A 21,295-nucleotide genomic window follows, 5' to 3' on the forward strand; every position below is an offset into this window, starting at 1 on the left:
CAGGAACCTTCTAAGGACAGACACTCAGGAAGAACAGAGAGAGTAGGTTGACTAATGACAGAAGTCTGAGGGAAATGAGTCCTTCCTGGAAACTAAGAACCAAGGAATGTAGGCAGCCACTGGCAGCTGCCAAAAGCAAGGGCAATGATGGCTTGGACAAGGTTCTGGGAAAGAATTCAGCATAGGCAACTTTCAGTACCCAGCTGTCAATCTCAGAAAATTTCTGTTTGACTCTAATGTTATACATTAAATGCCTTTATTTTAAAAGCACTGTGTTTTAGGTGAGTAACAGCTACAGTAGGAAATCAACATAAATGATAATAGTCAAGAAGAAATAAATATTTACAATGTTTCCTGGATTTACTTCTGTAGCTGACATAAAATATCTTGACCAAAAATATAAGCAAGGGTTTTTTTGTTTTGTTTTGTCTTTTTTTTTTTTTTTAGCATATAATTCCAGTGTACAGTCCGTCACTGTGGAAGTCAAGGAAGGATCTTCAAGAGGCAGCTGATCATAGCCAGTGAAGAGCTGAGAGAACACACGCAAGCTCACCAGGGCAGTCTCCTTCTACATGTAAAGTCTAGAACCCAAAACCAATGGAGCAGTGCTGCCACAATGGGCAGAACCCCCAACTCAGTTAAAGTAACAAAAAGAATTCCTACCGAAATGTTCAGGGGCCAAACTCTCTAGAAAGCATCTTAATAGACTCTCTTCCTGAGTGTCTCTTGATTATGTCAAACTACCAATTAAAAGTAACCATCATATAATGCTAGGTATTTCCAATAAAACACCCCAAATAATAAAAATGAAGTGAGATTATATGAAAGTGGAGTTAGAGAGCCAAAGGGGCTTCTCATGTTTCAAGTAATACAATTTAGAAGATCCATATATAAGAGGAAAGACCTGAAATATTCCTAACTAGCAAAGCAACTACAATTCTCAAAGTTGACAAGTGAATACATTGTACAACCATCCAGGCTTTTAAAGATTTAGAGAGAGGATGCATATCTACATGTGATGCGGTTCACAATGTCACAAGCAAGAAGTAGAAATCTGTACCACCCTTTTCTTAGAGGAAAGTTCTGCACCAGGTTTTGTATGCATCTGCATGTGTATCTTTTATTTTCTATATTTTTTGTATTAACTTGAGTATTTCTTATATACATTTCAAGTGTTATTCCCTTTCCCGGTATCCAGGCAAACATCCCCCGCCCCCCTCCCCTTCCTTATGGGTGTTCCCCTCCCAACCCTCCCCCCATTGCCGCCCTCCCCCCACCAGTCTAGTTCACTGGGGGTTCAGTCTTAGCAGGACCCAGGGCTTCCCCTTCCACTGGTGCTCTTACTAGGATATTCATTGCTACCTATGAGGTCAGAGTCCAGGGTCAGTCCATGTATAGTCTTTAGGTAGTGGCTTAGTCCCTGGAAGCTCTGGTTGCTTGGCATTGTTGTACATATGGGGTCTCGAGCCCCTTCAAGCTCTTCCAGTTCTTTCTCTGATTCCTTCAACGGGGGTCCTATTCTCAATTCAGTGGTTTGCTGCTGGCATTCGCCTCTATATTTGCTGTATTCTGGCTGTGTCTCTTAGGAGCGATCTACATCCGGCTCCTGTCGGTCTGCACTTCTTTGCTTCATCCATCTTGTCTAATTGGGTGGCTGTATATGTATGGGCCACATGTGGGGCAGACTCTGAATGGGTGTTCCTTCAGTCTCTGTTTTAATCTTTGCCTCTCTCTTCCCTGCCAAGGGTATTCCTGTTCCCCTTTTAAAGAAGGAGTGAAGCATTCACATTTTGATCATCCGTCTTGAGTTTCATTTGCTCTAGGCATCTAGGGTAATTCAAGCATTTGGGCTAATAGCCACTTATCAATGAGTGCATACCATGTATGTCTTTCTGTGATTGGGTTAGCTCACTCAGGATGATGTTTTCCAGTTCCAACCATTTGCCTACGAATTTCATAAAGCCGTTGTTTTTGATAGCTGAGTAATATTCCATTGTGTAGATGTACCACATTTTCTGTATCCATTCCTCTGTTGAAGGGCATCTGGGTTCTTTCCAGCTTCTGGCTATTATAAATAAGGCTGCAATGAACATAGTGGAGCACGTGTCTTTTTTATATGTTGGGGCATCTTTTGGGTATATGCCCAAGAGAGGTATAGCTGGATCCTCAGGCAGTTCAATGTCCAATTTTCTGAGGATTCTCCAGACTGATTTCCAGAATGGTTGTACCAGTTTGCAATCCCACCAACAATGGAGGAGTATACCTCTTCCTCCACATCCTCACCAGCATCTGTTGTCCCCTGAGTTTTTGATCTTAGCCATTCTCACTGGTGTGAGGTGAAATCTCAGGGTTGTTTTGATTTGCATTTCCTTTATGACTAAAGATGTTGAACATTTCTTTAGGTGTTTCTCAGCCATACGGCATTCCTCAGCTGTGAATTCTTTGTTTAACTCTGAACCCCATTTTTTAATAGGGTTATTTGTTTCCCTGCGGTCTAACTTCTTGAGTTCTTTGTATATTTTGGATATAAGGCCTCTATCTGTTGTAGGATTGGTAAAGATCTTTTCCCAATCTGTTGGTTGCCGTTTTGTCCTAACCACAGTGTCCTTTGCCTTACAGAAGCTTTGCAGTTTTATGAGATCCCATTTGTCGATTCTTGATCTTAGAGCGTAAGCCATTGGTGTTTTGTTTAGGAAATTTTTCCCAGTGCCCATGTGTTCCAGATGCTTCCCTAGTTTTTCTTCTATTAGTTTGAGTGTGTCTGGTTTGAAGTGGAGGTCCTTGATCCACTTGGACTTAAGCTTTGTACAGGGTGATAAGCATGGATCGATCTGCATTCTTCTCCATGTTGACCTCCAGTTGAACCAGCACCATTTGCTGAAAATGCTATCTTTTTTCCATTGGATGGTTTTGGCTCCTTTGTCAAAAATCAAGTGACCATAGGTGTGTGGGTTCATTTCTGGGTCTTCAATTCTATTCCATTGGTCTATCTGTCTGTCTCTGTACCAATACCATGCAGTTTTTATCACTATTGCTCTGTAATACTGCTTGAGTTCAGGGATAGTGATTCCCCCTGAAGTCCTTTTATTGTTGAGGATAGCTTTAGCTATCCTGGGTTTTTTGTTATTCCAGATGAATTTGCAAATTGTTCTGTCTAACTCTTTGAAGAATTGGATTGGTATTTTGATGGGGATTGCATTGAATCTGTAGATTGCTTTTGGTAAAATGGCCATTTTTACTATATTAATCCTGCCAATCCATGAGCATGGGAGATCTTTCCATCTTCTGAGGTCTTCTTCAATTTCCTTCTTCAGTGTCTTGTAGTTCTTATTGTACAGATCTTTTACTTGCTTGGTTAAAGTCACACCGAGGTACTTTATATTATTTGGGTCTATTATGAAGGGTGTCGTTTCCCTAATTTCTTTCTCAGCTTGTTTCTCTTTTGTGTAGAGGAAGGCTACTGATTTATTTGAGTTAATTTTATACCCAGCCACTTTGCTGAAGTTGTTTATCAGCTTTAGTAGTTCTCTGGTGGAACTTTTGGGATCACTTAAATACACTATCATATCATCTGCAAACAGTGATATTTTGACTTCTTCTTTTCTGATCTGTATCCCCTTGACCTCCTTTTGTTGTCTGATTGCTCTGGCTAGAACTTCAAGAACTATATTGAATAAGTAGGGAGAGAGTGGGCAGCCTTGTCTAGTCCCTGATTTTAGTGGGATTGCTTTGAGTTTCTCTCCATTTAGTTTAATGTTAGCAACTGGTTTGCTGTATATGGCTTTTACTATGTTCAGGTATGGGCCTTGAATTCCTATTCTCTCCAGGACTTTTACATGAAGGGGTGTTGAATTTTGTCAAATGCTTTCTCAGCGTCTAATGAAATGATCATGTGGTTTTGTTCTTTCAGTTTGTTTATATAATGGATCACGTTGATGGTTTTCCGTATATTAAACCATCCCTGCATGCCTGGGATGAAGCCTACTTGGTCATGTTGGATGATTGTTTTGATGTGCTCTTGGATTCGGTTTGCCAGAATTTTGTTGAGTATTTTTGCATCGATATTCATAAGGGAAATTGGTCTGACGTTCTCTTTCTTTGTTGTGTCTTTGTGTGGTTTAGGTATAAGAGTAATTGTGGCTTCGTAGAAGGTATTCGGTAGTGATCCATCTGTTTCAATTTTGTGGAATAGTTTGGATAATATTGGTATGAGGTCTTCTATGAAGGTTAGGTAGAATTCTGCACTAAACCCGTCTGGACCTGGGCTCTTTTTGGTTGGGAGACCTTTAATGACTGCTTCTATTTCCTTGGGAGTTATGGGGTTGTTTAACTGGTTTATCTGTTCCTGATTTAACTTCGGTACCTGGTATCTGTCTAGGAAATTATCCATTTCCTGAAGATTTTCAAGTTTTGTTGAATATAGGTTTTTATAGTAAGATCTGATGATTTTTTGAATTTCCTCTGAATCTGTAGTTATGTCTCCCTTTTCATTTCTGATTTTGTTAATTTGGACGCACTCTCTGTGTCCTCTCGTTAGTCTGGCTAAGGGTTTATCTATCTTGTTGATTTTCTCAAAGAACCAACTTTTGGTTCTGTTGATTCTTTCTATGGTCCTTTTTGTTTCTACTTGGTTGATTTCCGCTCTGAGTTTGATTATTTCCTGCCTTCTACTCCTCCTGGGTGTATGTGCTTCTTTTTGTTCTAGAGCTTTTAGGTGTGCTGTCAAGCTGCTGACATATGCTCTTTCCTGTTTCTTTCTGCAGGCACTCAGCGCTATGAGTTTTCCTCTTAGCACAACTTTCATTGTGTCCCATAAGTTTGGGTATGTTGTACCTTCATTTTCATTAAATTCTAAAAAGTTTTTAATTTCTTTCTTTATTTCTTCCTTGACCAGGTTATCATTGAGTAGAGCATTGTTCAATTTCCAAGTATATGTGGGCATTCTTCCTTGATTGTTATTGAAGACCAGTTTTAGGCCGTGGTGGTCCGATAGCACGCATGGGATTATTTCTATCTTTCTGTACCTGTTGAGGCCCGTTTTTTGACCAATTATATGGTCAATTTTGGAGAAAGTACCATGAGGAGCTGAGAAGAAGGTATATCCTTTTGCTTTAGGATAGAATGTTCTATAAATATCCGTTAAGTCCATTTGGCTCATGACTTCTCTTAGTCTGTCTACATCTCTGTTCAATTTCTGTTTCCATGATCTGTCCATTGATGAGAGTGGGGTGTTGAAATCTCCCACTATTATTGTGTGAGGTGCAATGTGTGTTTTGAGCTTTAGTAAGGTTTCTTTTATGTATGTAGGTGCCCTTGTATTTGGGGCATAGATATTTAGGATTGAGAGTTCATCGTGGTGGATTTTTCCTTTTATGAATATGAAGTGTCCTTTCTTATCTTTTTTGATGACTTTTAATTGAAAAGTGATTTTATTTGATATTAGAATGGCTACTCCAGCTTGCTTCTTCTGACCATTTGCTTGGAAAATTGTTTTCCAGTCTTTCACTCTGAGGTAATGTCTGTCTTTGTCTCTGAGGTGTGTTTCCTGTAGGCAGCAGAATGCCGGGTCCTCATTGCGTATCCAGTTTGTTAATCTATGTCTTTTTATTGGGGAGTTGAGGCCATTGATGTTGAGAGATATTAAGGAATAGTGATTATTGCTTCCCGTTATATTCATATTTGGATGTGAGTTTATGTTTGTGTGCTTTCATTCTCTTTGTTTTGTTGCCAAGACGATTAGTTTCTTGCTTCTTCTAGGGTATAGCTTGCCTCCTTATGTTGGGCTTTACCATTTATTATCTTAAAATGTGTATGTCATAAGGCATAATTAAAATATTTGAGAATTGTATGATTTATTACATTCTGGATAAAGCAAAATGGCATCTACTACAGTCCCATGAGTGTTTACTTATAAAAATCTTCATTTGCAATAAATGTTAATTGGATACAGCAAAGCAAAATTTGTGCATCCTTTTATGTACAACAATAAATAAGAAGCTATGATATAAATGCTATTCCAGACTCCAGCAAGCTAGGATTTTTCAAAATATTCAGAGCATTTCAAGGAAATCATAAACACCCTACAGTAAAGCAACTTTTGCACTAGGCTTTCTATTAACAATGCTAAAATACCATTATTAATAATAGCAAATATTTTCTTAATTGGAGAGCTAAGGGTGTCTAACAATCAAAGCAGTAAATAAAGAGAATAAAGTTCTGAATTTCTGCTTCCTGAAAAGTTTTCCAGGATGGATGACATCACTTTGGCAGTCACATCCCTTCCCAGGTTACTGAAGTGTACAACCAGTCAATTTAATATGAAATATACCACTCTGGTGTTTACCTGCAGAAATATTAATGTGTATACTACTGGTATTTGAGGGTTTGTTTGTAGTTTATTATGAAATTCTATTACGGAGGAGATTTAATCCTAAGCCCAGGCATTTTGGAGAAGAAATTCTGTCAAACAAACTGCAGTTAGGCAAAATTATAAAAGGAACTGGGGCCATTTTCTGTGGTGGCAACTGGGGAAATTTGACCTATTTTCAAGATGAGACATATTTAAAAGTGCAGGAAGGCTCACTTGATGTCATTCAAGATTTTATCAGTGATTCACACAATTGAAAGGAGAATTCTCCTGTGAGGCTTACAAGTGAAAGTACTTGGTTGACAGTCTGGGATACAGTGCACACCTCACGATTTAAAACGAGGTAAAAAACAGAATGGTCAATGTTAGGAACTGGTATGAGGAATCTGAGGTACTCCTTACATTTTAGGATGTTTTCATCCAAAAGCTGTTTTGTCTACAGCTGTTTTGATCATCTACAGCAGGTTGGTCATAAATATCGACTGAATCCTTTCTGACTTGGACCACTAACTTCTGAGGATTCCAGGAGAACTGTGTTAAGGCCTAAAATTATGATGTTCCCAGGCTAGACCCAGGTTGACTGTTAGGGTACTATGCATACTTGGAAATGGAACACTTTGGAGCATTCCCTCTCTGTCTCTCTGTCGCTCTGTCTCTGTCTCTGTATCTCTCTCTCTCCCCCTCCCCGTCATCCACTCCTCACACACACACACACACACACACACGCACACACACACACACACACACACACACACACACACACACACACACACACACGTTTGTCAGAATCTCCATTTAGGCCATTAGAGAGGAGATAAGTATCTGTGATAGTAAAATATACTTACCTATCCCTTTGAGTGTTTCCTAAAGATCAAGATCAAGTTCTAAGAGTTTGAACGTGCTTGACTGCCCTGGTCCATGTGCTCACATTTTTGTCTTTGTAAGGTAATCATTTTGTCCTAACCCCCTAATGAGTTTTCACAAAGCTTTTCCCCTTAAACACTCAATCGTGCACATATCTTGTCTCCACATTGTTTCACTTGCCAGCTCAGTAGCATACGTGTGCCTTTTTCACTGAGTAGCCAGTGCTGATAGAGAATGTTGTTGTTCCTGTTGTTCTAAGAATACCTCCATCACAGTTTCCTCCAGCCACTTTGAGGCACTGTAGTGGCTTCTAAGGTGACCAATATCTTCCTCCATTCTCTCACTTCACACAGTCCATTATTACTTATTCATTTTCAACACACACGAGACCAAACACAACCAAGTGTTTTTGTTGCTGCTGCTTCTGTTATTGTTGTTATTCACAGCCCTCCTCTTCCTCTTCTTTCCCTTCCCCTCTTCCCCTCTCCTCCTCCTCCTTTTAAATCAGCTACCACATCTTTTCTCTGGTACAGTGGCTATTACCATTGACATGATCAAGAAGTTCCTTTCTCTGTTTGTTCTGTATGTCCTCTGTATAGACTTTGAGGAAACATGTAAAGGTCACTGTGTATTGTTTTTGTGATACATCTTCCTTTTCTTATGGTATTTTTTTCATTAACATGAGTATTTCTTATTTACATTTCGAGTGTTATTCCCTTTCCCGGTTTCCAGTTTTTTAATAGACTACCCTGTAAGGCTGTTTACACTGGATTAACATGCCATTCCTTCTTTTATCCAAGGAGATATCAAGGCAACAGGGTAGCAGTTGGAACCATATTCAGGGGCAATCAGACAGTCCATCAATGTCTTTTAGTGCACAAGGAGAAAGAGCAAACTATTGCAATCCTTCCTCCCATAAGCCTGCTGAAAGCAGGCTACTGCTCAAGATTTAAGTTTACTTTTCATCGCTTCTCGGCCTTTTGGCTAAGATCAAGTGTAGTAAGTTTACTTTTCCACAGGGGAGAAATGGGGGCTAAAAGAACTATGGAAAATTGCTTTGTAATTTATGCATATACAACAAGCTGTTAAGGTCATGGATGTAATTTTCAAGGACCTTAATCCCCAGTTTACACGAAGGGGACATCCAGGTCTGATCATTGAGACTGGAATAAAGAACCCCAAAATAGCAGCTAAAAGATCTGTAACCTTTTCTTTTCTTATCACTGTGAAATACTTGGTTAAAATAACTCAAGGGAGAAAGATTTCTTTTGGCTCACCATCTTAAGTACTGTCATGGCAAAGAAGCCCTGCGAACGGGAGTCGGAGGGCAGCAGGTTACATCCTGAGGGACAGTAAGAAAGCGGGGACAGGGGAACACTTTACTTCATCTGGCTTTTTCCTTTATCTCTTTTGTGATCTCAGTCCAACAGAGCACCCGCTGTTATGGCAGGTCTTCTGTCTCCAATAATGTCTAGAGAGATGTTGTAGAAACCAATTTAGCTGATATGGAACCATGACAGTATATAAAGCAGTAAATGCTTTCTTTTCTCTCTCCTCATTTTTATCATGCAGCAGTTCAAAGACCCTGAAAAACTGTTAGAATGCAATTTTAAGATTAGTTCCAAACTAATGCAGGAGATTGGATATTTCATAAGCAAAGCCTCCCCATACAGCTAAAAGAATGTGCTTTGTCATAGGAAATTTCCACATGTCAATGCTTGATACCACATGCTTGTTGGTATGCAGGCCTTAAGGATCTGCCAGCGTCTCTGGAGTCCCACTTTCCTCGTCACTCATGGTAACTAGTGGACAATTCTTAAGGGTTCAGTGTTGGTAAATAGCATTTTCTTTTTAAGTACAGTCTAGGAGATATAAAGAACCTTACAGCTCATGGGAGTGCTAATTGGAGCCAATTATATTTTGATTGACCTACCTTGCTATTAAAATGATATGCAAAATTTACACTGCCCTTGCAAAATGGAAATTTTCTTCAGAACAAACTAACTACTGGAAGCCTTGCCTCTAATGAATTCGAAGGTGGTGCTTTTGGGTTATAATTCCCACATCAGCTCTAAGCGGCTAATTCTGGAGAGGGGCTTTGCAGGGCTGCAAAGGATACAAAAGAGCCCTAGACTCAATGAAAAGGTGCAATGAAATAGCTGAAATAATTAAAGGCCAAGGAATCAAGGAACAGCATCACAAAAATGCAGTCCATTTCTCATTAGGTCTGATTTTTCATTTATGAAAGTTTAAACACGCTTTTTAAAGAATGTCATGTGGGCATAATTGCTCTCTTCTATGTGCCTGGGCTTTTAAATCAAATTAAAGTGTTCATTTTCAATGGCAAGTAGAAATGAGATCATTAGAGGAAGACGAAGCCACTCTACTGTACCATAAGCTTCTTGGGTTTTCTCTCTCTTTGTGTGTGTGTGTGTGTGTGTGTGTGTGTGTGTGTGTGTGTGTGTGTGTGTACATGGCTGAACTGGGTTTCATTTTGTTCTTCAAGACAGGGTCTCTCAAATCCAGAGTCCATTAGTATATCTAGTTATCATATTCTGGGAATCCATTGTCTTTGCCTGCAGAGCACTAGAAAGACAGGTGTGTCATACACATCTGATACTTGCACGGATGCTGTGCATCTGAAATTGGGCCCTGCACTTGCATGGAGAGTTTTCTAACTGAGCCATGTCCTTGGACCTATAAGGGACTTGGCACTAGTGATGGTATGTAACTCTGTACGCAGTTGGATAAATTCATGAAATGTAATTCCTCTCTTTCTGTGTGTGTGTGTGTCCTTCTCTCTGCCTCTTTCTTACACACACACACACACACACACACACACATGCACATGCGCACAAGCATGCACACACATGCACACACACATACACACACTGCTGTGGTTTGAATATGCTTGACTCAGGGAGTGACAGTATTAGGAGGTGTGACCTTGTAGGAAGCATGTCACTGTGGGGGTGGGCTTTGAGACCCTCCCTCTAGGTGAGGGGAAGACACCAGTTTTCTCCTGTTTTCTTTTGAAACATGATGTAGAACTCAATTCCTTCTCCAGTACCATGCCTGCCTGATGCTGCCATGCTTCCTGCTATGATGATAATGAAATGGTATTCTAAACCTGTAAGCCAGCCCTAATTAAATGTTGTTCCTTATAAGAGTTGCTTTGATCATGGTGTCTTTTCACAGCAATGGAAAACTAACACACACACACACACACACACACACACACACACACACACACACACACACAGACCAGCAGCTGTTATTTACATCAGTAGCACATCAAGTCTTTCAATTACACCTTTTACCATTGAATGATAGGATAAACTAAAAAAGAAACAGCTCCATTATAGATTATTAATGAATATGGTATAAAGCCACCTAATTATAAGTATTTGATTAAACATTGTGCTTTATTGTCAAATAAATGTAGGGGCAAAAATAATTTCTTCACATATCCATAATTAAGTTATTTCCACCCACCCTTCTCATCAGGTGGTGTTTTCAATGGATTCCAGTTTTTATGGTCACAAAGGGCACTTTGGAATTCAAAAGGGCTGCCTGCTCAACTCATATTTACACATGAGTTTACAAGCTTTATGAAAAGTGATAGGAAAACAAAGTTGGGCCAACAATATCTCAAGTTCTCTCTTGTCATGCCAATAAACAGAGTCAGCTTCACTATCTCCCAACCTTCTATTTTTCTAGAAAAACAGATATGTGAAATCTAAATGAAACATCTATCATTCCATTACCCTGAAGAGAAGGCTTTTAAAGCAAAAAAATGCAATAGCTTTTTTCTATGATTTTAATAATTCAGCTAAAAGAAAGCTCTGCTGAGGTTAGAAGTGCATGAAGAACAACAACAACGAACCTACTCATAATTGAATTTCACTTAAAATTCTTATTTTCTTCGGATTATACTCTTATAGAGACTTTATTTTTCATATTTTAATTGACAAATATCAATTATAGACTTTACATCATATAAAGGGTAAGTTTTAGCATCTGCATTTAATTGTCACTTTTAATGGATCAAGCCAATATCCATTAGCTCACACTTATTATTGTGGATAAGCCTTTAAAACTATACTCCCTCATTAATATTAAATTATAAAAATAATTGCTATGAAGTAGTCCTTAAAAGACCATTCCTTTTTCTACCTGAATCTTTCACACCAAACGATCAGTGCCTCTCCATTTTACTGCTGTAAACTGTAACTGTAACTGGTATCTGACTTCTGGCTTCCCAGGCTTTCACTTTTGTAGTCTGGATGCCATTGCATAGCCAGACTATCAACAGATACCTAACAAAAATAATTATAGTAAAATAATCGTTTTGTCCATATGATGCCCTTTATACTCTCCCCAAATGGTGGCTGTTTATAACACTCTGTTTTATTGACTTAAAATAGTTTTTTTTGTGTGTTTTCACAGTCTGTTCCCTCTCTTTTATTAGATTAATTTTATTCAGAAATGTCTGAAGAAGGAAGCATTTAATTCCGTGGAATTTCTTTATTTTGTTAAAACCATTAATTGACTGTGTAATTAAAATATCTATGTATCTATGTAACTATTTATTTGTATCTCTGTGTAGGAGGGAGGGAGAGACAGAGATAGATAGATAGATAGATAGATAGATAGATAGATAGATAGATAGATAGAAAAGAATATACACATATATATTTTTCTGTAAGTGAACAGTCCTAAGAAAGCATTAGATTTTTTGGAGTTGATATTACAGACATTTGTAGATGTCCAGTTTTTAAATGGGTGCTGAGATCTGAATCCTGGTTCTCATGATTACGAAGCATAGGGTCTTAACATCTGAGCCGTAAATTCTCATATGATTATTAATATACTCATATTTTATCACTCAGCCTAAGTATTTACTAACTCATGATTTCAGTAATAAATGTATGTTGTATTGGCCAATAAAGTTTGATTGTAAGGACAAAATAACAGCGTCCTTCTGTAAACTATGTCAAGGTATCATTTTACTTAATGTATTCTATGAATCTAGTACCTCAGTGTTATCCTGATCTGTCATTGTACCTCCTTTCTGGGTTACTGTCTTTCTGTATTTTCTTTTTCATTTTTAACCTCTTGTTTTGTAAACACATTTTCTATTTATTTATCTATTTATTTATTTATTTATTTATTTATTTAATATCCCAATTGCAGGCCTTCTGTCCTCTCAACCCGCTCTTCATAAAGCCCTGCTCCCCCGCACCTCCTTCACCTCTGAGAAGGGTACCAACTAATCCTACTGCCTCAAGTCATTTCAGGAACAGGCACAACCTCTTCCTGAGGCCAGACAAGGCAAACCAGTTAGGGTAACAGGATCCATAGGCAGGCAACATAATCAGGTTAAGCCCTTGCTTCAACTGTCAGGTTGATCCGCATGAAGATCAAGCTTCACTTCTGCTACATATGTGCAGGGGGTGTCTAGGTTCAGCTCTTGTATGCTCTTTGATGTTTGAGAGCCCCTAAAGGTCCAGGTTAGTTGACTCTGAAGGTCTTCTTATGACATCACTACCCACTCTAAGTTCCTCTATCCTTCCCCCAACTCCTCCACAAGACTTCCTGAACTCGGCTTAATGGTTGGCTTTAGGCTTCTGAATTTGTTTCTGTCAGCTGGTTGGTGAAGCTTCTCAGAGGAGAGTTATGCTAGGCTCCTGTCTGTGAATAGATGCTATGAACTTGCCACTAAATCCTAATCTTCCAACATGGAGGCTCCTGTCATAAAGACCCTGAGCACCCTGTCTAAATGTACCCTGCTGAACAGGCTGGATGTTTCTGTAAGACAGATCCCAAAAAGAGGGCTTTCAGCCCCTGCCACAGTGGGCTGTGTGCTAGGATAGAATCAATGACTTCTCCTGTGTCTGTGTGCCTACAGGTTAAGGCAGGCATGGTAACTTAGATGTAGATGAAAGTGTTTTTTTTTCATTCGTAAGAGGACAACTCGTCTAATTTGACTAGTGCTCTAATATACAATATTCAGTGCATTGTGGCTTCACTGGGATTTTCAAATCTGTAGAATCAGAACCAATGAGGTTGGTAGAGCCACATATGTGGGGAAAATGTCTTTTTCAACTTAAAGTTGAATTCAGTCTAATTGAGCACGTCTAACTACACTTAAAACCATTAGTTGAGCATCTTTCATTTTAGGTAGAACTGTTGCTAATCTCTCATCACAGCACTCAAATGGCCTAAAGGGGAATGGCCCTTAAATTCATCCAATTATTTATTATAATCCAAGACGGATGAGATTCTTTTAAGTTATTCTTAAAACGTAGTAAATTTAAGTTTGGTAACTCAATTAAAATTCTTTTCATCTTTTGTAAAAGATGCCACTTAAAATATAAGTTCTAAATACATAGCTTCTCTTTCTTTCTTACCCCTGCTTTGGTTTCACATGTATTTACCTGAAACAGAATAAAGAAATTCCATGGAACCACTTGCTTCCTCCTTCAGACATTCTGTATAAAGAGATTCTAACAAAAGAAATGGGCCTGACTTTGGAACGAAGAAAGCAGCAGTCCTGTGAGTATTTTTCGACCAGCAAGATGAAACATTTTCCCTTCCAGTTGCAAATATGTAGATTTGCAGTGGAGAAGCATTACATTCCTCCTTGATCAAAGTCATGCATAAACTTACCTAGGAATTCTAATCTGTTTGACATAAGTGTTCATTGATTCTCTTTCAACTGCAAGGAGTCTGAACTTTATAGTGCCTGACTAACTCAACACGTCATCTTTAATTTATTCTCCCTATCCCTATTGTATTTTTATATCCCAAATATCTTCTAGGAAGCCAGTTGTTGATTTCCTTATTTGTGCTGGTAATAAACCACATCGTACTTTAATTGTTTTCATTAATATCATCTCAGCTAACATAAGCTCTCTCCTGCCTTGTGGTGTCATGGCAGTATGAGTATGTTCTCGATAAAAACTGCACCTGTGTCAGCTCCCTTGTGAACTCCCAGTCCTATGAATCTATAAGCCTTTCTTTGCCTTTCTTCAAGCAAAATGTTGTGTCACACTATGAGAATGACTAAAGTGCTCATACTCGCTTTGGGGTGTATTTTATTTCAACAGTGTTTCTGATGGGCAATTTATGAGCATGTTTATATCTTTCATTCTCTTTTTTATTAATTCAATTATTTGACTTATGGTAGGCATGTGATGAAAAGCCTTTCTGGTTTCCACTTGCATTGAGTCATGGAATATTTGAAGCACAGGCTTTTGCATCAAATGACCTCAATGTCTCTTGTATTTGCTGTGCATAGACACTTATCATCGTTGAACTCAGACAGGAATAAATTTCACTGTTTCTCTCTAGAGCAATTTCAAATTTGAGTTCAGGAATCTTTGCTGGCCCCAGTTGTTCTGAGGAAATAGAGGACAAGACAATGGTAAGAGCCTTAGCAGTTACAAGCTGGTCACTAATCCCACATGTCTAGATATCCTTCCATGCTTCCACAGAGCTGGAATATCACTCTCAATTCATTTTTGATCCCTTATACATAAAGATGATGTGCAACAGTGTTTTCATATCACCTAATGTGAGAAAAGATTCCAGTGTAGAGTAACTCAAGTTCAAAAAGTGCAAAATACTGTTAAGTATAGATCAATGCTTTACTTTGCTACTTTTTAAATTGTAAGAACAAATCGAAGCATGCTTTCCATGGCACCTTTGAATGAAGCAGACAGTCTTGCAGCTTAGAGTTAGAGGACTTCCTGGTTAGGAGTGAGTTTGTGTTCTAGACAGAAACTTTCATGAGTTTAGTTACTATCTCTGACCTTAGCCTATATTCCTACTTCAGAAACACAAAGACTACACAGGTTTGGTTACTCACCCACAGGACATGGATTGTTTAGGATGTGTGTATTAATATACCTTGAGTACTGGAGTATCTAGATGCCTTTTGTAGCTGGTAGACTATTTAAATTGGCTCATATAGAACATGTGAGGTTTTGCTATTTTCAAGGTGTTAACCATGTTAAAAATAGCTCGCACATGCATTCCACTAAAAAAGAAAACAAAGTCAAACCCTGGGGAAATCATGTAATTTGTTTTCTCCCAAAACAAAAACAAAAAATGTGTAGGACTAAGGGTGAAGCTCAGTGGTAGGGCAATGTATGTAATGCTAATTCTGTCTGAGCATAGAAGTGAATTCTCATGGTTACATGCTTTTGTTGTGCAAATCTTGCTCTTGATTTAAAACTGTTGGTTATACAAAATTGGCTACAGCCAATTACTGGAGGAATTAGAGGTAGGTATTGAGTGACCTGGTTGGGGGAAAGAGAAGATGAGAGGAAGAACTGGAGAGAGAAAGGAAGCTGCTAAAAGGGGAGAGGAGCCATGAGCACATAGCCTGGAAAAACAGCAGGTATCTGAGGTTCACCATTGGGGAGGTAGCCAGGCCAGCACTTAGAAGAGTGGATTAGGGGTGAGCCTTAGTAATTGTCAAGGCCAAATAAAATAACCATAGTCTGAGTCTCATTTATTTGTAAACTAGTTGGGAATAAGCTTAAATTTGTTGTACTGTAAAAGAGTGACATCTAAAATCAATTCATGTATTCAACAGGATCAGGAAAAGCTAGTGTTTAGGATGTCATATCTTTGCAAACTTTCAAAGGAGTTTCATCTTTTATTAAAAATAATCTAGGGGGTGGCAAAAATACAGGTAGTAGACAGATAAAACCCAAACAAAAGAAGAAGAAAAAGTAAAATTCCATGTGTAGGATTTAGTCCCAGATGCTACCACAATTAAGCTACAAGCCATGGAAAGTTTTCTCCAGGCTATGCCTCTTTCCTTGTTTGGAAAATGAAGACAATTGTAATACTTTGGAGCACAAGCTTTTTCTATGAATATGTCTGTGGCGAAGCACAGGGGGATGCTTCCAGGATCCCTATGGATACCAATATTTGCAGACAATATGATATACTTGCAACCCATGCAGGCCCTCCTATGTACTTTAAATGACCGTTAAATTACATAAAATACGTAAAATACCATGCAAATATCCTGTAAATGGTTACTGTCTTGTATAGGTAGTCCTTGACTTGAGATGAGACTATGTCTTCATGAATCCATTGCAAACTGGAGATGTCATTTACTGCATATGCATTTATTGTAGTTAGCCTTCCAGATACCATTAATTAGTAACACGGGACACTGCCATCTTTGCTGTTTCTCTCATGATTGAGTGGCTGGATAAGAGTTGTGGTTGGCTCCCACTGCCCAGCATTGAGAAAGTGAGGGCTGTCCAATGGTTCAGCACATGGATAGTCAAGAATAAGGACAAACATCAAAACTCGAGGTCTAGATTTTACTGAGTATGTAGCTTGCAAACAAGCTATGGCAGTTGAAAAGTCTGATGAGAGAGGTACTGGCAAAATAAAAATAACCTGGCTGTACATGGCCAATGTAGACACATATCTTTTAGAATATTTATGTTACTTTGGTGGGTTCAATCAATGTATATGAGCCCTTGGATGCAGGGATCTGATGTTTCAGAGAAAGTCCATACAAGTCAGCATGATAGAATGTACATTCAATAAATGTAGTTAGGGTTATTGTCTTCTGTTTGTTACCATCTTGTTTAACTGTCCTTGGTGGATATCTTACAAGGAAGTCAAACATTCAAAAATATAGATTTTTTTTATGTGAAAAGCTCAGTGCTGGGCTAAATAACCCAAACCAGAGCATCCCATCTTTCTCTGAGCCAAAGACTAAAAGGGCAAACAAGCCAGGGAATAAAGCCAACAAGCTTCTGATGATGGTAGTCAACAAGTATTCTCGGCCTAGCTGACAGCCAGAAACCAGCAAGATTATATGGTGCCTGAGACCTGTGGTCAACCAAGTTGAACAATAGGAGCTATTTCCCAGGAAATTTCTGGAAGATACAACATGATAAACACTAACAGGTATGTAGTTCTTTTTATACATGAAGGAGTTCTAAGAAATCACAGGAAGAGTAAATTAGCATTAAAACAAACAAGTATTTATGGATTGGGGGAGACAGGAGAAAAGCTAAGAGGGCCAGGGAAATGAGTGGAAAATGAAGCTGTGTGGAGTAGGAGAAGGAAGGTAGAGGGTTAGGGGAACCTCTTGAAAGTCCCAGAGACATGGGATGTGAGAGGCTACCAGGACTCAATGGGGATGACCTTAGCTGAAATGACCAACAGTGGGAGATAGAACCTGAAGAGACCACCTGTAGTAGATAGACATGGCTCACAGTTGAGGCATGGGGCCACCCATCCATCTTCAAAGTTTTTGACCCAGAATTGTCCCTGTGTAAGGGGAATGCAGGGGAAAAAATGGAGCAAAGACTGAGGGAGAGGCTATCAATTAATTACATGCCCAACCTGGGATCCATCCCATGCACAGTCACCAAACCCCGACATATTATTGATGTTATGTTGTACTTGCAGAGCTCTGAGAAGCTCCACCAAGAGCTGACTGAGACAAATGTAAATATTTAGCCAACCATTGAACTGAGAATGGAGACCCCTATGAAAGAGTTTGCGAAAAGGACTGAAGAGCTGAAGGGCATTGCAACACCATAGGAAGAACAACAGTATCAAGAAACCCTAATCCTCAGAGCTCCCAGGGACTAAGCCACCTACCAAAGAGCATACATGGGCTGGTCTGTGACCCATAGGACATATATATCAGAGGATGGCCCTGTCTGGCCTCAGTGGGAGAGGATATGCCAAATCCTGTAGAATTTTTTGCTGTAGGGAAGGGGGATGCTGGTGGGAGTGAGGTTGGGGTGGGTGGGTGGGTGAAAGAGAACCCACTGAGAAGTGAAAGTGAAAGAGGATGGGGTGAGAAACTTGGGGGAGGGGGAGCAGGAGGTAGCAAAATTTGGAATGTAAATAAATAAAATAATTTAATAAAAACAGATGCCATATGGAAAAATAAATAAAATAACAATATAACTGTAAAAAGAAAGGCATAAAATAAAAACCATATTCATGAAATCATGTAAGCCTATATAAAAATTTACTAGAAAAAAATTACTTTGTCTTCTCACAATAGAAAGTGAACAAAGCTGAACTCTGCCTGTGGCTATTAAATTAACAGGACAGCGTGACAAGCACCAGAAAGGCAGAGGTTCACTGGACAGGTGGCAGAAGAGAGCTGGGGAGTCTGGCTGTGGCTGTCTGTGTTGTACTGAAAGCAAGCGATGATCCAGGGTTCTATTTCTATCTTGCTTTTGGAAATGTTTCCAAATGGGAATAACTGTGTGTGAGTGTCAGATGGCTGTCTCTAATCTTCAGAGAAATACATCACACCCCTCTGAAGACAGGGGAAGACTGCTTTGCCTTTCAAACCAGAACAGCTGTTCTAGAAATAAATGTTCGCCTCCACACTATTGTCTTTGAGTGGGATTCAGATAACAAGTGAAAATGAGTAAAAAGGCCCAACCCCACTTAACTTTAGAACTGTGATAATGACATATGAAGCAGGGTAGGAAAATGAAATTTAATTTGTGTTTGACATTCTAATGTCACACATAGAAAATGAGACCTAGGTAATTTAAAATGGCCTTCTCTTTCCTTCAGTTTGATGAATTCTCATCCTGGAGTTGAAGAAACTACAGGCAATCAATGGCTACAAAGGAAGAGAGAATATGTCATCTCCAGGACCAGGTCCTAATAGATTATCCAGTTTCCAGTGGTGAGGATTAAAACACACACACACACACACACACACACACACACACACACACACACACACACCATGGCTCATACACACACACCACGGCTTGTGTGTGTGTGTGTGTGTGTATGCAACATTATATGAAGCCACCATGTTATGTTGTTTTTACACACACCCAAACACACACACACACACACACACACACACACACACACACACACCAATAATTACTAAAGAAGAATAGGTCAGGTTATGAAGTTGAGTGACCGAGAGAAATACTAGGAGAAGGGTTCAGGGATAGAGTGTGGGTTGAAAAAGACATAAGTACAGTATATATGTATGGAATTTTCAAAAATAAATGTTTTAAACTAAAAAATGTTAATAAATGTATTATCTGTTCTTTATCAATAACCATTCTGGTTGAAGATAGAGGTCTCTTCACAGCCAAGCAGCTCACATCATATCAGTGCTAGTGGGCTACTGATGAAAGCAGTTTCATTGGGCTGGTGATATGATTCAGTGGAAAAGAACACTTGCTATGAAAGCAGGATGACATGAGTTAAAGTCCGCAGCATTCACATGAAAGATATGTGTGACTGGTCTGTGTATGTAATCCCCCTGAGGGGAGGCAGGCAGGTCTTGCTAGAGAGCTACTACAGGCAAAAGGGTGGGCTTCAGAGAGAATGTGTTTCCAAAAATAAGGTGGAGAGTAGTATGGGACTCCACTGAATGTCCAGCTTTGGCTTCAAATGGTCAGACACAGTTGCACATACCTTCATGAATACACACACATGCATTGTGAGTTCATGCATTTATATCCATTCCTATGTACTCACCAGTTTGTATGTGCACACACAGTTTTCATTCATTAAGATTGTCTTATTTGGGGTTGAAGGTTTTGATGGTAGGTGGATGTCCCTCTCCCTCCTCTGGAAGTCCTGCTTGGCTATAGGAGGTGGCCATTTGAGTTTCTAATCCCCCTCTGGAAGGAATCTCACCTAGGGTCACCCCCATAGACTTGCTTTATCCTACCACTACCTCTTTTCGCAGGACTCCAGGAGTCCCAGATATGCTTCCCTTCACCCATTTCCATTCTTACTCCCAGTCCACTCTAAAGAGGGAGCAGACTCTGAGGGAACAGCCAATCAATGAGACCCATCCACTGTGAGAGCCAACCCCTGACACTAGTAATGATACTCTGCTATGTTTGCAGACAGAAAACTAGCTTAACTATTTCCTGGGAGGCTGCATCCAACAGCGGATGCAGGCAGATGCAGAGACCCACAGTCAAACACCAGGCAGCATTCAGAAGTCTTATAGAAGAGTAGGGTATAAAAGTGAACATGTTGCAATGGTCAAGGACAACACAAGTGGCCTACAGAGCCAACTATCCTGGGACCATGTGGATATACAGAGTCTAGGCGGCAAACCAGCGAGCATGCATGAACTGGACATAGACCCCTACATATATGTAACATTCATGCAGCTTGGTCTTCATGTGAGTCCCCTAACAAATGGAACAGAGGTTATCTCTGTCTCTGTTCTCTGCCATTAGATCTCCTTCCTCCTACATGGACTGCTTGGTTTTGCCTCAGTGGGAGAGAATGTACCTAGTCTTGCTGGAACTAGATGTCCCACAATGAGATGGTACACAAGGGTGGGGTGGGGTTCTTCCCTTTTCTGAGGAGAAGGGGAGGGGGCAGTCAAGTGAGAAATTTGTAAGGGTAGGATGGGGAAGAAAAGAGGGAGAAGGGTGTGATCAGGATGTAAATTGAATAAAAATTTTATTGGGAAATTTTTTTCTTATTTTTTCTCAGAAGGTGGGCACTTAACAGTTGGTTCAAAAATGATTCACTTTGATGACTTTAAAAGTGGAATACATTCACATCAAAGTATATACTACAAGTACTCACTGAGACCCTAATGTTAGACTTTGTTGTGCATTTAAAACATTCGAGATATATCAATCACTTAATGTTTTGATGGCACAAACTAATTGCACAGCTGTCAAATCACTAATGTTGGAATTCAAGTGTTGTAGTTTTAAATAAGTCTAAAACTAAATGAAAAAGAATTCTTATCACACAAATACATAAAGGTTTTTATAATTATTAAAAGGAAAAGATAGATATTATAAAAAGAACAGTTCAGATCCAATAATAAATATTCATTTACAAAGTATTGAACAACAGGAATTCTACTAAACACATTTGTTTTTTTTTTGACAATCATTCTTGAAAAATTGTATTCTAAGGGTTAGACAAAATAATATTTGAATCCACAATATATCCAACCCTCTTTTGCTTTATAGATTCATAGAGGACGCCATACAGGTGCCTACAGACATACAGGCAAGAGAAAAAATCTACTAGCCC

The 21,295-nt window shown here is 39.2% G+C and overlaps 1 protein-coding gene and 1 pseudogene across 3 annotated transcripts in view; one reads left to right on the forward strand and one right to left on the reverse strand.

Moving 5' to 3' along the window:
- The window catches only part of Cntn3 (contactin 3), a 375,608-nt gene that overhangs the window by 119,465 nt on the left and 234,848 nt on the right, over nucleotides 1–21,295 (reverse strand).
- Nucleotides 8,196–8,357, forward strand: LOC120102755 (U2 spliceosomal RNA; annotated as a pseudogene).

This window comes from Rattus norvegicus, chromosome 4 (genome assembly GCF_021556685.1).
Source record: "Rattus norvegicus strain SHRSP/BbbUtx chromosome 4, alternate assembly SHRSP_T2T, whole genome shotgun sequence".
NCBI classification, from domain to species: Eukaryota; Metazoa; Chordata; class Mammalia; order Rodentia; family Muridae; genus Rattus; species Rattus norvegicus.